This window comes from Ambystoma mexicanum, chromosome 12, assembly GCF_040938575.1.
Source record: "Ambystoma mexicanum isolate Mex_15411 chromosome 12, UKY_AmexF1_1, whole genome shotgun sequence".
NCBI lineage: Eukaryota > Metazoa > Chordata > Amphibia > Caudata > Ambystomatidae > Ambystoma > Ambystoma mexicanum.
Window position 1 is genome coordinate 1,150,368,585 of NC_090936.1, and position 15,010 is coordinate 1,150,383,594.

General features: G+C 43.7%; 1 long non-coding RNA gene across 1 annotated transcript; it reads right to left on the reverse strand.

Annotated features, from left to right (window-relative positions):
• Window positions 1–8,843: 8,843 nt before the first annotated feature.
• Window positions 8,844–9,841, reverse strand: LOC138513113 (uncharacterized). The gene is made up of 2 exons (XR_011281711.1): window positions 9,729–9,841; window positions 8,844–9,203 (listed from the first exon to the last, which is right to left on the reverse strand). It is a non-coding gene; the product is annotated as an uncharacterized lncRNA (long non-coding RNA).
• Between the last annotated feature and the right edge of the window lie 5,169 nt (window positions 9,842–15,010).

Sequence of the window (15,010 nt, forward strand, 5' to 3'; positions counted from 1 at the left end):
GGACCAGTAACGCATACCACCCAAGAAGTGACGCTAATAAGTCAAGATGGACACCATGAGAAGATCGTGTTCGATGTGATCAAGGCCCCTCAGTTCCAGATTATTCTAGGAATTCCTTGGTTAGAAAAGCACAATCCTCAGATCGATTGGCGAGCAAGAACGGTTCAGTTTCCAGAATGTGTCTCTACTTGTCACCCTCGACCTGGTGTTGCACTGGCAGCAATTTCCTCGGAGGCTCCCCAGTTACCTCCTGAATACCTTGAATTCCAAGATGTTTTCCGGAAGGATCAGGCTAACTCTCTACCTCCTCATAGGTCTTATGACTGCCAGATAGACCTGATACCTGGATCTACTCCTCCTTGTAGTAGAATGTATGCCCTCACCGAGCCTGAGAATCTTCACCTCCGACAATACCTGGATCAATACCTAGCGAATGGGTTTATTCGTCCTTCCAAGTCCCCTGCTTCCTCAGCTTTGTTCTTCGTTCCAAAAAAAGAAGGGGACCTTAGAACTTGTATAGATTATCGCGCCCTGAACCAGATCACCGTTAAGAATAGATATCCGTTACCTTTGATCCCTGAACTCCTGGACCAAGTCAGAAAAGCATGCATATATACCAAGCTGGATCTTAGAGGAGCCTACCACTTGGTACGAGTAAAAGAGGGCGATGAATGGAAGACGGCCTTCCGCACCAAGTATGGGCTATTTGAATATCAGGTCATGCCCTTCGAACTTTGCAATGCCCCGGCCGCCTTTCAATATTTTATGAACGATGTCCTTAGAGAGCTCATAGATGTGTGTGTTGTTGTTTACATTGACGACATCCTCGTTTATTCTTCATCGGAAACTGAACATCGGAAACACGTGAAAATGGTCCTCGAGAAATTGCGTCAACACAAACTTTTCGCTAAGTTGGAAAAATGTGTTTTCAACGTGACTGAAGTTGAATTCTTGGGATTCATATTATCACCTAGCGGAGTGCGTATGGATTCAAAGAAGGTCGATGCAATTCTCAAATGGCCATCGCCATCCTCTGTAAAAGGTGTTCAAAGCATGTTAGGCTTCGCTAACTTTTACCGCAGGTTTATCCCTGAATTCTCTCGAATAGTCCAGCCCATCACCGCCTTGTTAAAGAAAAACAAACGTTTTGAATGGTCTACCGAGGCGGAACAAGCTTTCCAGAATTTGAAGACTAGATTTATCTCTGCACCGATCTTAAAACATCCTCGCCCAGAACTCCCCTACATCGTTGAAACTGATGCTTCGAGCCTTGCCATGGGGGCAGTTCTATCACAAAAGGACCCAGTAACCAATCAGTTGCATCCCGTGGCATTTTGGTCCCGCAAATTCTCGCCTCCTGAAATCAATTACACTATTACTGATAAGGAACTTCTAGCTATCAAGTCCGCCTTTAAGGCTTGGCGGCATTATCTTCTGGGGGCCCGACACATCGTTACTGTGATTACAGATCACCGAAACCTGCAATATTTGAAAACCGCAAAAGCTCAATCCTCTAGGCAACTCCGTTGGGCACTATTCTTTGCCGAGTTTCACTTCATAATCACCTATCGACCTGGTACAAAAAACGGTAAAGCTGATGCCCTTTCTCGGATGGGAGTGGAAGAACATTTGATCAATCCTAAACCTGTACCTATCATTCCCGTGAAAGAATTCTGGGTGTAATCGCCACACAATCCATAGAGGAAGTTAAGGATAAAGCCAGGCTACTGGTAACTCCAGCAGACATACAGAATTGGCATCTGCAGGGAAAGGACTTTACGGTGAAGGACAACCTATTATATTTCCAAGAACGGTTATACCTGCCCAGCACAGATTTACAGAAAAAGGTAATCTCTTGTTATCACGATTCTTTAATGGAAGGACATCCCGGTATGGCCAAAACCTCGGAAAAGATCAAGCGCTACTTCTGGTGGCCGTCTTGGAAAAAAGATATCAGAGACTTTATAATGTCCTGTGGAGTATGCGCCCAAAATAAGAGTCAAAAGGAAAAACCAGCCGGCCTCTTACGCCCTATTGACATCCCACCTCGCCCTTGGCATACGCTTTCTATGGACTTCATCACCGATCTACCTCCATGCTCCGGATATAATACGATCCTAGTAATTGTGGACCTATTCTCCAAGATGGCGCATTTCATTCCACTCAAAGGCTTACCAACAGCAGCAACTCTGGCCCGAGAATTTCTCGAAAACATCGTCCGACTGCATGGTTTTCCTTCAGTTCTAATTTCGGATCGAGGGAGTCAATTTATTTCTCATTTTTGGCGAAGTTGCTGTCGGTCGGCTCAAATTGATGTGAGACTTTCGACCAGCCACCACCCTCAAACCGACGGACAAACCGAGAGGACCAATCAAACTCTGGAACAGTATTTGCGCTGCATGCTACAACAAACTGAAAAAACTTGGAAAGATATCCTTTGGATAGCCGAATATGCCTACAATAATTCTGTCCACTCGGGAACTGGGAAGACCCCGTTTTTTCTTTTATACGGTAGTCACCCTCGAACCTCGGAGTTGGATCCACTCCAAGATCTTGGAACACCAGCAGTAGACCACCTGCATTCTAGAATCACCCAAGCCTTTAAGGAAGCCGTTTCTCACCTTCAAAGGGCTAAAGAACAATACAAGAAAGGCGCAGACCAACATCGGAAGGAAGCCCCCCAGTATCAAGTAGGAGACCAAGTCTGGTTATCCACCAAATATCTACCTCTAAAAGGACCACGCACATTCAACCCAAGATACCTTGGTCCCTATTCCATCACTACCATAGTAAATCCAGTAGCGGTCAAGTTGGACTTGCCCCCTCACATGAAGATACATCCGGTCTTCCATGTCTCTCTATTAAAACCTGTGCAACCTCAAACCCGACTAACTAAATCTCCAAAACCTATTCTAGTTGACGGAGAACTTGAGTTTGAAGTCAAAAGCATCCTGGATTCCAAGATCTCCAAATCTAAACTATTTTACCTGATTGACTGGAAAGGCTACGGTCCCCAAGAAAGATCCTGGGAACCTGCAGAATATGTCCACGCGCCTCGTCTAATCAAAAGATTTCATCGAACATTTCCTAACAAGCCAAAACCCCCGGAGAAGCCCGGTTTGGGAGGGGCCTTGAGGGGGGGTGCTGTCATGATCTCTGCTTCCAAAAGATCAGGACTTGCCCGACTCCCTTGGAAGCAGACCCATAACCCCATAACCCCGGTTCCGAGTGCCAGCCAGTCCCAATTGGGACCTTTTGGACCCTGTCCTGGCGCCAGTGGCACCAGGCTCATAAAGATGTCCAGTCCCAGCGCTGGACTTACCTGCAGCAGACCATGCTGCTTACTTACCTGCCAGTTGAACCCCTGATCCTCTTCTGTTTGGGACTACTTTTCCTGTTGGGTGGGGCAGGAGCCACTCCCTAGGTTCAGAACACTGGAACTCTTCTGGAAAGCAGGAACTCTTTTCTTACCTAGGCGTGGCTGTGGAAGGAGACACCTAAGCACTACAGGAGGCTATTCAAACCACACCCGATGGATGAATCATGCTTTGCGTTATTCTGCATTCTCTGCAGCAGAACGCTCATCGTGTCTCCAGCTTCTGATCCTGGGCCTAAGGGAACAAAGGCTTACCATCCTGGAATCCATTCTTCAGCAGCACCTGTAAAGACAAAGAAAGAACAGGTTAGCACTACGGTCTTCAGTGGCAGCGCATCTCTTACCTGGTCCATCGGCTGTCACCAACGCCTCGCGCTGCATTCCGGCATCTGAAAGACAAAGGCTTACCTACTCTTCGCATGCTCCGGAGGTCTTCGCACTGCATTCCGGCATCTGAAAGACAAAAGCTTACCAGCTCTTTGCACGCTCCGGAGGTCTTCGGCGCTGCATCCCGCATCTGAAAGACAAAAGAAGGTGCGTTTAAAGACATTGGGCAACTTTTTTACTCACGTGCCATTACTCCTTCCCACGCCGAATCCAGTGGGTATTCCAGCACCCTTCAGCTTCTCTAAAGCTCCGAACTTGTACCTGCAAGATAAAAGGGACAGTTAGTGCGCATCGTGAAGCAGACTACAAGCGCTTACTTACGTGCTTCCAGGCGCTTGTATTCTTCACGCGGGTTCGATCCTCAACTCTCATCAGCCCGCCATCCGCCATTGCCGGAACCCTGCAAAACAAGAGATATCATTACAAAAGACTTTTAAGACATTTGAAGTGCCCAGAACTTACCGTTCGTGCAGTTAACGACGGACAGCAGTCCTCTGAGGTCAAGAGGCCTGCACCCTTATCCAGTGAAGAAACTGGTTACCGCACCCTGCCCCGAGGCAGATGGAGAGCTCGGCGTTCACTTACCTAAGGTGAGGGCGTTAACCTTTGGGGTTCTACAGGAGAAGAGAAAGGGAAGAGGAGAGAGGCACCCAATAACCCCAGTTCATTAATCCCATATTTTCTATCTGCAGACATCTTACTCTTCGAGTCAGACATACAGTGCACAGAGGTCCAGCCCAAAGAGCCAACCGTGTGTTACACATCACCTTTGAAGATACGGCATTCACCCAGTCAAGACCGGCGCCTCTGCGGGAATCAGGTGAGCGTTACAATGTGCTAGTCCATGCGGCACCAATATCTGCCAATATTGCTGGGGTTTGTCTGAGAGTTGCCCAAAGACTATATGCCTGAGTAATCTCACACTTATCCTGCTCACGAGAGCAGGGTCAGTTGCTAGCATTGAAAGGAATGTTCAAAGGCTACCATTTTTTCCTCTGTCGTGGACCCTGTTTCCTTCACCAACACATTACTAACCCTCTCTCTGGCCTTTCGGATTGGTAAGCCATCACCATTGCCTTTGTGGTGTAGTCCCTACATAGTCCCTCTTTTCTAATGTCAACCAACTGGATGACCTTGAGATACCACTGTTGCACACAAAGCATTGAGTGTCAAGGTGCTTGAATTGTTCGATTACAGGCGCGACACCTATCTCTTCCGTCGCATCTGACTGCCTTCTGGTTTTAGGTCATGCAATGTTTGGTGGGTCATATGTCTTCATCTACAGGCTGAAGGGCATGCTGATTCGTCCGCCTCCACCTGTGGCATGGCTTTCTCAATGGTGATGGCTGTATGGGGGAGATGAGAGACAAAATATGGTATAATTCTAAGTCATGGATCCATGCAGACCATAAGGCAGGTAAATAACGTATAATAGCTGTGCCCTATGCTGGATATGTGATTGCTGTTGAATTACCATCTCTGAATACATTTATCGCTATGCTGTTGCCCATAAATGACATATTCTGGTTCTCATGCGTGCCTCTCCAAACTATATGTCCTAGTGAAGTATGTGGTGTTAGCATGAGGCCTAGTTGTGCTGTCTCCCCCCCTCTCTCTCTCTTTGATGTTGCAGGGTCTCAGGGGTCCACATTATTATTATTATTTTGGTATTTCTTGAGCGTGGACCTGGCTTCGAGAAGCAACGGAGTGCATTACAGAGGTATACAACAGTACAGATGCATAACAGAGCGCTTTACATGGGTAACAACAGAAGAGATATACAGCGGGGGGTAGTATACAGAAGGGCACAGAAGAGGGGTACAGCGTGGCAGGGAGGTGAGGAGCAGACGGCATCTAGCGAGCCAGGTGCCGTAGGGGCGATGTGATGGCCTAGCTGTTGAGGAGCAGAGACTCCTTGAAGAGATGGATCTTGAGTTCTTTTCTGAATTGTAGGAGCGTGGGGGTGAGTCTGATGCTGACAGGGAGGAGGTTCCATAGTCATGGGGTGTAGGCAAAGAAGGCTTGTTTCCTGGTCCTTTCCTTTTTGCTGTTTGCCAATCCAAGGACCCCCTGACTTCACAATGTGCTCTTTATAAGCCTCGTTTGCGGTCTGAACCACGAGGTCAGCTCTCCACCAATTGCAGTGGAAATCTGCAAGTGTTCTGCTTTGTTTTCTTGGAGCCATCTTCTCACATCATACCAGTGTTTTTCAACATTATGTGAGAGACGATTGCTGACACCCCGGGCATTTGTTCCCACTGTGACATGCTGCTTGCAACATGGATTGTTATGTTGGCTCTGGGACACGTGCTGTGTTCCCAAACAGCTTGTCTGCATCCCTGGTGCCACCTTGCACCAGGATGATCATTTCTGCACCAGTGATTGCTTTTCTGGCAAATGCTCAGATGTGCCTTGGTCTTCCTGCTGCCCGGGCATTGTCTATTGCTGGCTGCCCCTCCACCTCTGGCTTTGCGTGGGACTTCACCTCCCTTCCATGGATGGGTCCATGTTAATTCAAGGACCAAAATTACTTTGTGGTAATCTACTTCCTGGAAAGTACTTCGAATTTTTACTTGGATTTTATTTAATTAGGGGGAGGGGGGTCACACCCTTCCCCTTCACTACCACCCTAGTGTTATTTTATAATGCGCTTAATACCAGAGACCAGGGCCAGATCACAGAAGTTTTGCACCGGCGCAAGTGCAAAGTTTGCACGGTATTAACACTAGGGCAAGGTTTGCTAAAACACTGGGGCATATTAGCAAACCATTGCACGATGACAAGTGCAGTTTGGCATGTTACAAGCACCAATGCAAAAATTGCCCTAGTCCAAAAAAGATAAATTTTTGATACATTTTTGAACTGGGGTAAAGTTTGTCCTAGTGCTAATACCATTTCGTATTAGCACTAGGGCACACTTTGCCCTGTTGCAAAATTACAGTGAAAATGTATCATGTTTGCACTAGGGCAATTTTTGTTCTAGTGCTTATAACATGCCAAAATGCACTTTTCATGGTGCAATGGTTTTCTAATATTTCCACATGTTTTTAGAAATAGGGCAAACTTTGCCCTGGTGCTAATACTGTGCAATTTTGCACTGGTGCAAAGTTTCTGTAATCTGGTCCCAGGTTCAAGCTGCAAACCTGGGATTCGAACCTGTGTTGCTATGCACTGTCTTTCTTCCAAGACAAACGGGTGGCCCCTGAGCTATTCTTCGAGCCTGATAAGACAATTAGGCCGGGATGTATGTATCAAACAACTACACAGGATTAATTTGAAGTAATTACCAGAAAGTAAATTACTGCAAAGTAATGTACTTTGTGGAAACAACGGGATACCCATGAATATCTTGATCATTGGGTGAGTTTATAAAGTGGTGTTACTCTGCGCCTCAAATTCTTTTATGTGCTCTGGCAATGCGCTCATTCATGCGAACTGGTTGATTATTTCCATTATTAGAACATCACTGTTTGCAAATTCGCAATTTGGTTCGCAACACGGTATTTAGGCTGATATCGGCTGATATCATCAGAAGCGGCCCATTCTTTAAAGAAAGGCACACGTGAGAGGCCCATTGCAGCAGGCCCGATCTCTGACAGACACACGTCCTGACCAGCCGATCGATGGGCAGCGGCTGTAGCACAGAGTGATGGATTGAGTCGAGGGTTGTCATATTTTATCAGAAAACCAATTTGTCTCCAGGAAACACCTTAGGACATCGGATCAATACACAAACCTAGGTATTATACAGAAATTGTGCAATGTGTGATTCAGTCAAAGAAGGCAGCTTGTGATTCCTATTCACAAACCTTCACAACATTGTCAACACAGTTTGTGGAGATAAATTGCGCCCTGATGCCTACGGGTTTGGTGTGCTATACAAATAAATACATTCTAGCTAGTATTCGCCAGGGTGTGATCGGGATCGAAAATATTTAGTCGAAGAAGAATTCATCTCATTTTTTTTGTACAGGTTGATTTTGCCATATATATATGCGGGGGGACCCCTGCAGCCCTCCCCTTAAAGCCCTACATTAATTATTTCCCTAAACCCACCCCCCAGATAGATATGAAACAAAATCCGTAATAAAATTCCTCTTCGACAAAATGTAGTGCAGTACGGACTTCCATACCCATTGGACAGTAGACCACTGACTAATAAAGCCTGCTTGAGATATGGCCTCATCCCGAGTTGGGCGGTGGCTATTAGCCCTACCACCAAACCCCCCGGCGCTATTAGCGCCAGAACACGGGTTTGGCGCAAAGGTTAGTTCCCATTCCCCATTGGGCCCATTCGGGAATTCCCCATTCCCCATTGGGCTCAATGGGGAATTTTCGCCTGGTCATGCACCCCACCCAACTAGCCCAACCTCCATCATCACTCCTGCGGTTTTCCATTCAATTAAATGTGTTTGAACTCGGCCTTGTGGAGCCTCACTGTGCCTGAGAATAAAAGGGAGTGAAGGCATGGCCTTACCATCTGGTCTCGGTGTAGCTCGCCCCAAAGTCTACTTTCATCTGACCATGTGACTAGAGACCACGTTTTGAGCTCCTTTGTTGAATTTAATACTATTAAATAAAGAAACCTTCGCACCTCTAGCATTTTTCAGGTACACCTCAAACAGGAGCTCAGCTTGTATCTTCTTGAGTAGATAACCAGGCTCTTGGCGGCCCGACTCTTGACACTGGGCCAGGCAAGCCTTTTCAAATATTTCTTCGCCTTCAGATATGTTATTCAACTGCGCCACACTTCCAGCCCTTTCATTCACGGGGTCCAAGTTTGCCAAAATGGCTCGTGGAACATCCAGATTCTATGCATTCTTGTATATATGCAGACCCGTGATAGAAAAATAGGCCCAATCCCAATGTTTTTTGTTAACGGGGGAGCAATTCTCAAAATAGGGATAAATAACAAGGGAATATATAGGTGTGTCAGAAAACTGACACTAGAGAATTGCTTACCCCTCACTACTCTAACCTCAAAGATAGGTTGGAAACTTATTGTCACACATATATATATTTACAAGACAGCATTAATCTGTAGAGACAGCAGTTATATCAAGAACCATATACATGAACATAAATAAACATAATTTTAATAGGGGATGTCAAACATATTAAGAAGGCACACAAAATTAAGGTACAGTGCTCAGTGTCAGGAAAAATAAGGCAGGGTTATACGTAACAGAAAACCAACAAGGAAAACAGACATAAAGGATGAATAAACTTAATATACTTTCTAATCCTAATACACAAGTTGTACAAAATGACTAAAATTTAGACATTTCATGAGATAAAAAATGTCGACATGTTTCGGCCAATAATCAGATGGGACAGTTTCTCAAGTGTCCATACAAGGGATAAATGTAGTGGCCATCATCAGGACAGGACATTTCTTCAAGATGAGCCTTATGGACAATTTACTATTGGCATCAGAGATCTAAAAAGACATATATATGCAATTAATTATAAGACATCAAGCATTGACTTCAAAAATAAGACTAAAATGTTCTTCCATGCATAGGTTCTAATGTATACACAAAACTCATATTGGCTGTCTATTTTATTCACAAAAACTATGTAGGTAAACTATCAAACTGTATTCTATCTCCAAGATAGTATATCTACCGTGTTTACCACGGACCACAGTTAACATACCCTTGTGTGACATCTAAGAAAAAATCCACCCCTTACCAATAGCTCCTGGGTCGAGTGTGATCAGCACAGTGAAAAAATGAACCTTGATGATCCATTTAAGGGACAAAAATGTCACCCATAATGCCTAATTATTAGTCATCTAGTTAATTCATAGCGTCACCTACATCAATAGGTAGGAAATGGCCAGTCATTTTGAATTAGTTCTTTTGCTATTAATATGTCATTTATCAGGTTGTTAATCCCAAAGGACAGTGTTCCATCAAACCTCGGGACACAAAAAATAGTGTTCATGCGAAGAAAGACTTACATCCGGATATCGTCGAGTGAATCATGCACATAACCGGAGGAAAATCCCGCTAGGCATCATTTAACACATCCAAAGTGGAGCTTAGAAACGGCATTTGTGGTATTGAATTCACAACGTATCCTAAGTAAAGTATAAGAAGCAAGTATTTAATCTTATGGTCTTGTTAGACATGAACAAACTTTTTAACAAACGCTATTTTTATATACCTGTTCACAAGGAAAACGTCAATTGTAATTTTTAATGTGAAGAGGCGATCGGGAAATTAATACCAACACTAGGACCCCAGTAGCAATAGAATCCGTGTAGTCGAGGGCATGTTGTCCAGTTAGTGTGCAGGCAATCTGTAGAAATACAGAGCACAAAGAACTGGTCAGAAAACACGCTATTAGCGAGAGCGAGCTTGTTACTCTGAGGTGTGTGGAATACGAATGCTTACCTTGCACTCCTTGGTTCCGAGACGAACGATCCTCTCGCCGCAGCCGTGTTGTAAAGACTAATGACCAACAGACGTGCGGAGGACGGGATTAAATAGGTCTCAGCGTTGACGTAACGGCAGGCGGGGGCTCATTGATTTAAAGATACAGTGTTGTAATTGTCTCGTAGCAGGCATGGACTTAAGCCACACGTCACTGCTTGATGGCAATGGAGGCAAAACATACAGGGGAAAACCCCCAGAAATCAAAGGGCGCTACACCAAAAGGTCAAAAGCGGCCCGAAATGACCCGTGGGCAAAGGTCCACCAGAGGTGCCCCCAGGTAGCGCATCCACAACGGGAAACAGCCACCATATGGCCAATCAGAGGTCCAAAGGAGACAAAGAGTAAAACAAACGGAAATATGGATATCTAGTACCCTCATAAATGATCCAAATCATGTGATTAAACTGTTCCATTCCACAGAAGAATTTAAACCCTGGCTGACCGTATTCAGATTATATATCAACCTTTGTTCAGCTAGGCTCAGGGCTAAATCTCTATTACCTCCTCTAGGGGAGGGTAAGATTTTTTGAATGACAAACCATTTAAAATCAGTGTAATTATGTTTTGCCGCAATATAGTGAGACACCAGGGGTTTTTTCTCGATTTTATTCTTCAAACACGACCTGTGTTCACAAATTCTAAGCCGTACAGCGCGGCTGTTTTTTCCTATGTACAATAAATTGCACGGACATTTAATGCCATAGATAAGCCAATCTGAGGCACAATTGGAAAAGTGTTTTAAATTCCATATTCTGCCATTAAGTTCAATCGACTTACAGTTAGATGTTAAAGCACAAACTGAACAATGGCCACATTTAAAATGTCCTACTACCGGTGGAAGGTTCCACAGGGTAGTTTGTGATATATGTGGACATATAACTGGATAGGTATGAACCAAGCGGTCTTTTACATTTTTTTGCCGTTTGAAAGCAAACCTAGGTTGGGCAGGGCAGAATTCTTCCATAGTCAAAATATGCCACTGTTGTTTGATAACTTTGCGTAAGGTATTGCTGATGGGGCTGAACGTGCTCACACACGTTATTCTATCTTCTGTAACCATGGGCTCATGATGAAGGCATCTAGTTCTATTGGCATATTTAGCTCTTTTATATGCTCGATTGATGCATTTTTTGGGGTAGCCCCTAGTAAAAACCCTTGCTTTAGATCTTTACTTTCTCGGATAAAGTCACCGAGATCAGTACAATTTCTTCTTAGTCTTAAGAATTGCCCGATGGGTAAATTTTCTCGTAGACTAAGGGGATGGAAACTGTTGTATCTGAGGAGTGTGTTTTTATCCGTAGGTTTACGAAAAAGTCTGGTGTTCAAAGTGCCTTCTTCAGTTTTAAAAATGGAGAGATCCAAAAACGGGATGGTGGTTGTATCAAAAGTCTTGGTGAATTTAATGTGTGGATTATGATTATTTAGCCATTCTAAAAAGGAATATAGGCGGGGGAGATCCCCCTGCCAAATCATAAACACATCATCTATATAGCGAAACCATTTTAAGATGTTGTCTTTGAAAGGATTAGATGGATTATATATAGAGGTGCTTTCAAAATGGTCCATAAATAAATTGGCCAGATCTGGCGCAAAAGTCGCCCCCATGCTTGTCCCATGAATTTGTTTATAGAAGGTCCCTTCATAAAGAAAAAAGTTTTCAGTGAGGGCAATTTTAATGCACTCCATGATGAATGATGTAGGTACTTTAGACAGTGTGTCCGTCCGTTTGTTCAAAAAAGTCTCCATAATCATTAAACATTCACCCTGTGGGATGCTTGTATAGAGAGAAGTTACGTCTAAAGTAACTAAAAGATCTGTGATGTTAAGATGAAGTTCAGCTATTAGATTAATCATGCTAGTGGTATCTTTTACATAAGAGTTCATTTTTAACACAAAAGGTCTAAGAAAATAGTCGGCGTAGATGGAAAGTGGCTCAAGGATGGAATTGATAGCTGATACAATCGGTCTGCCCGGTGGAGTACGCTCGTTTTTATGAACCTTCGGGAGGAGGTAAAAAGCAGGAATGGTAGGTGATGTTTTAATGAGAAATTGATGTTCATCCTGATCGATCCATTCCTCTTGCAAGGCATGGTCCATCAGGCTTTTGATTTCTTCCCGAATGGACCCCGTAGGGTCATGATTCAATTTACGGTAAAATACTGGATTATTCAATTGAAGCATGACCTCTGTGGAGTACAATGTAGTATCCCACAGAACAATACCTCCGCCTTTGTCCGCGGGTTTTATTAAGAACGCCGAGTTATTTTGTAGAGCAGTTAGAGCGATGCGTTCGCTCTTACTGAGATTGTCTTTATGTTGATTTTTGTCTTTCAAAAGATGTTTAGTTTTTTCTAGGATCTTATTTTCAAAGGCTAGAATAGCCGGACTAACCATAGCATTAGATGGAGTGAAGTGCGACGGTAATTTGAGGCCAGTAGTACTAGATGTTTTGGTAGAAGGCTGGCCATCTTTAAAAAAATATTTTAGGCGAATTAGACGGAAGAATTTATACAATTCAACCTGAGTGTCAAAGTCCTTTGCTTTAGTAGTTGGGACAAAACTCAGTCCATTTTTAAGGACTGATGTTTCGGCATCAGTGAGAACATGATTTGACAGATTATAAATGGGAATCACCAGTTCTGAGGAGGGCCCCTCCAGTTGCGAGTTTGCATCCGTGGAGGCCCTTGATGCCATGGGCGTGATTTGTTCCCTCGCCCTCGAAAAAAAGGAAGGGCTGGGTTGTTGATGTTGGAACCGCTAGAGGTAGAAGGGTTGTCAGAATCACTACTTGACGTGGTGTTAGATGTAAAACCCCTGGTGTCTCACTATATTGCGGCAAAACATAATTACACTGATTTTAAATGGTTTGTCATTCAAAAAATCTTACCCTCCCCTAGAGGAGGTAATAGAGATTTAGCCCTGAGCCTAGCTGAACAAAGGTTGATATATAATCTGAATACGGTCAGCCAGGGTTTAAATTCTTCTGTGGAATGGAACAGTTTAATCACATGATTTGGATCATTTATGAGGGTACTAGATATCCATATTTCCGTTTGTTTTACTCTTTGTCTCCTTTGGACCTCTGATTGGCCATATGGTGGCTGTTTCCCGTTGTGGATGCGCTACCTGGGGGCACCTCTGGTGGACCTTTGCCCACGGGTCATTTCGGGCCGCTTTTGGTGTATCAAAACATCTAGTACTACTGGCCTCAAATTACCGTCGCACTTCACTCCATCTAATGCTATGGTTAGTCCGGCTATTCTAGCCTTTGAAAATAAGATCCTAGAAAAAACTAAACATCTTTTGAAAGACAAAAATCAACATAAAGACAATCTCAGTAAGAGCGAACGCATCGCTCTAACTGCTCTACAAAATAACTCGGCGTTCTTAATAAAACCCGCGGACAAAGGCGGAGGTATTGTTCTGTGGGATACTACATTGTACTCCACAGAGGTTATGCTTCAATTGAATAATCCAGTATTTTACCGTAAATTGAATCATGACCCTACGGGGTCCATTCGGGAAGAAATCAAAAGCCTGATGGACCATGCCTTGCAAGAGGAATGGATCGATCAGGATGAACATCAATTTCTCATTAAAACATCACCTACCATTCCTGCTTTTTACCTCCTCCCGAAGGTTCATAAAAACGAGCGTACTCCACCGGGCAGACCGATTGTATCAGCTATCAATTCCATCCTTGAGCCACTTTCCATCTACGCCGACTATTTTCTTAGACCTTTTGTGTTAAAAATGAACTCTTATGTAAAAGATACCACTAGCATGATTAATCTAATATCTGAACTTCATCTTAACATCACAGATCTTTTAGTTACTTTAGACGTAACTTCTCTCTATGCAAGCATCCCACAGGGTGAATGTTTAATGATTATGGAGACTTTTTTGAACAAACGGACGGACACACTGTCTAAAGTACCTACATCATTCATCATGGAGTGCATTAAAATTGCCCTCACTGAAAACTTTTTTCTTTATGAAGGGACCTTCTATAAACAAATTCATGGGACAAGCATGGGGGCGACTTTTGCGCCAGATCTGGCCAATTTATTTATGGACCATTTTGAAAGCACCTCTATATATAATCCATCTAATCCTTTCAAAGACAACATCTTAAAATGGTTTCGCTATATAGATGATGTGTTTATGATTTGGCAGGGGGATCTCCCCCGCCTATATTCCTTTTTAGAATGGCTAAATAATCATAATCCACACATTAAATTCACCATGACTTTTGATACAACCACTATCCCGTTTTTGGATCTCTCCATTTTTAAAACTGAAGAAGGCACTTTGAACACCAGACTTTTTCGTAAACCTACGGATAAAAACACACTCCTCAGATACAACAGTTTCCATCCCCTTAGTCTACGAGAAAATTTACCCATCGGGCAATTCTTAAGACTAAGAAGAAATTGTACTGATCTCGGTGACTTTATCCGAGAAAGTAAAGATCTAAAGCAACGGTTATTTACTAGGGGCTACCCCAAAAAATGCATCAATCGAGCATATAAAAGAGCTAAATATGCCAATAGAACTAGATGCCTTCATCATGAGCCCATGGTTACAGAAGATAGAATAACGTGTGTGAGCACGTTCAGCCCCATCAGCAATACCTTACGCAAAGTTATCAAACAACAGTGGCATATTTTGACTACGGAAGAATTCTGCCCTGCCCAACCTAGGTTTGCTTTCAAACGGCAAAAAAATGTAAAAGACCGCTTGGTTCATACCTATCCAGTTATATGTCCACATATATCACAAACTACCCTGTGGAACCTTCCAC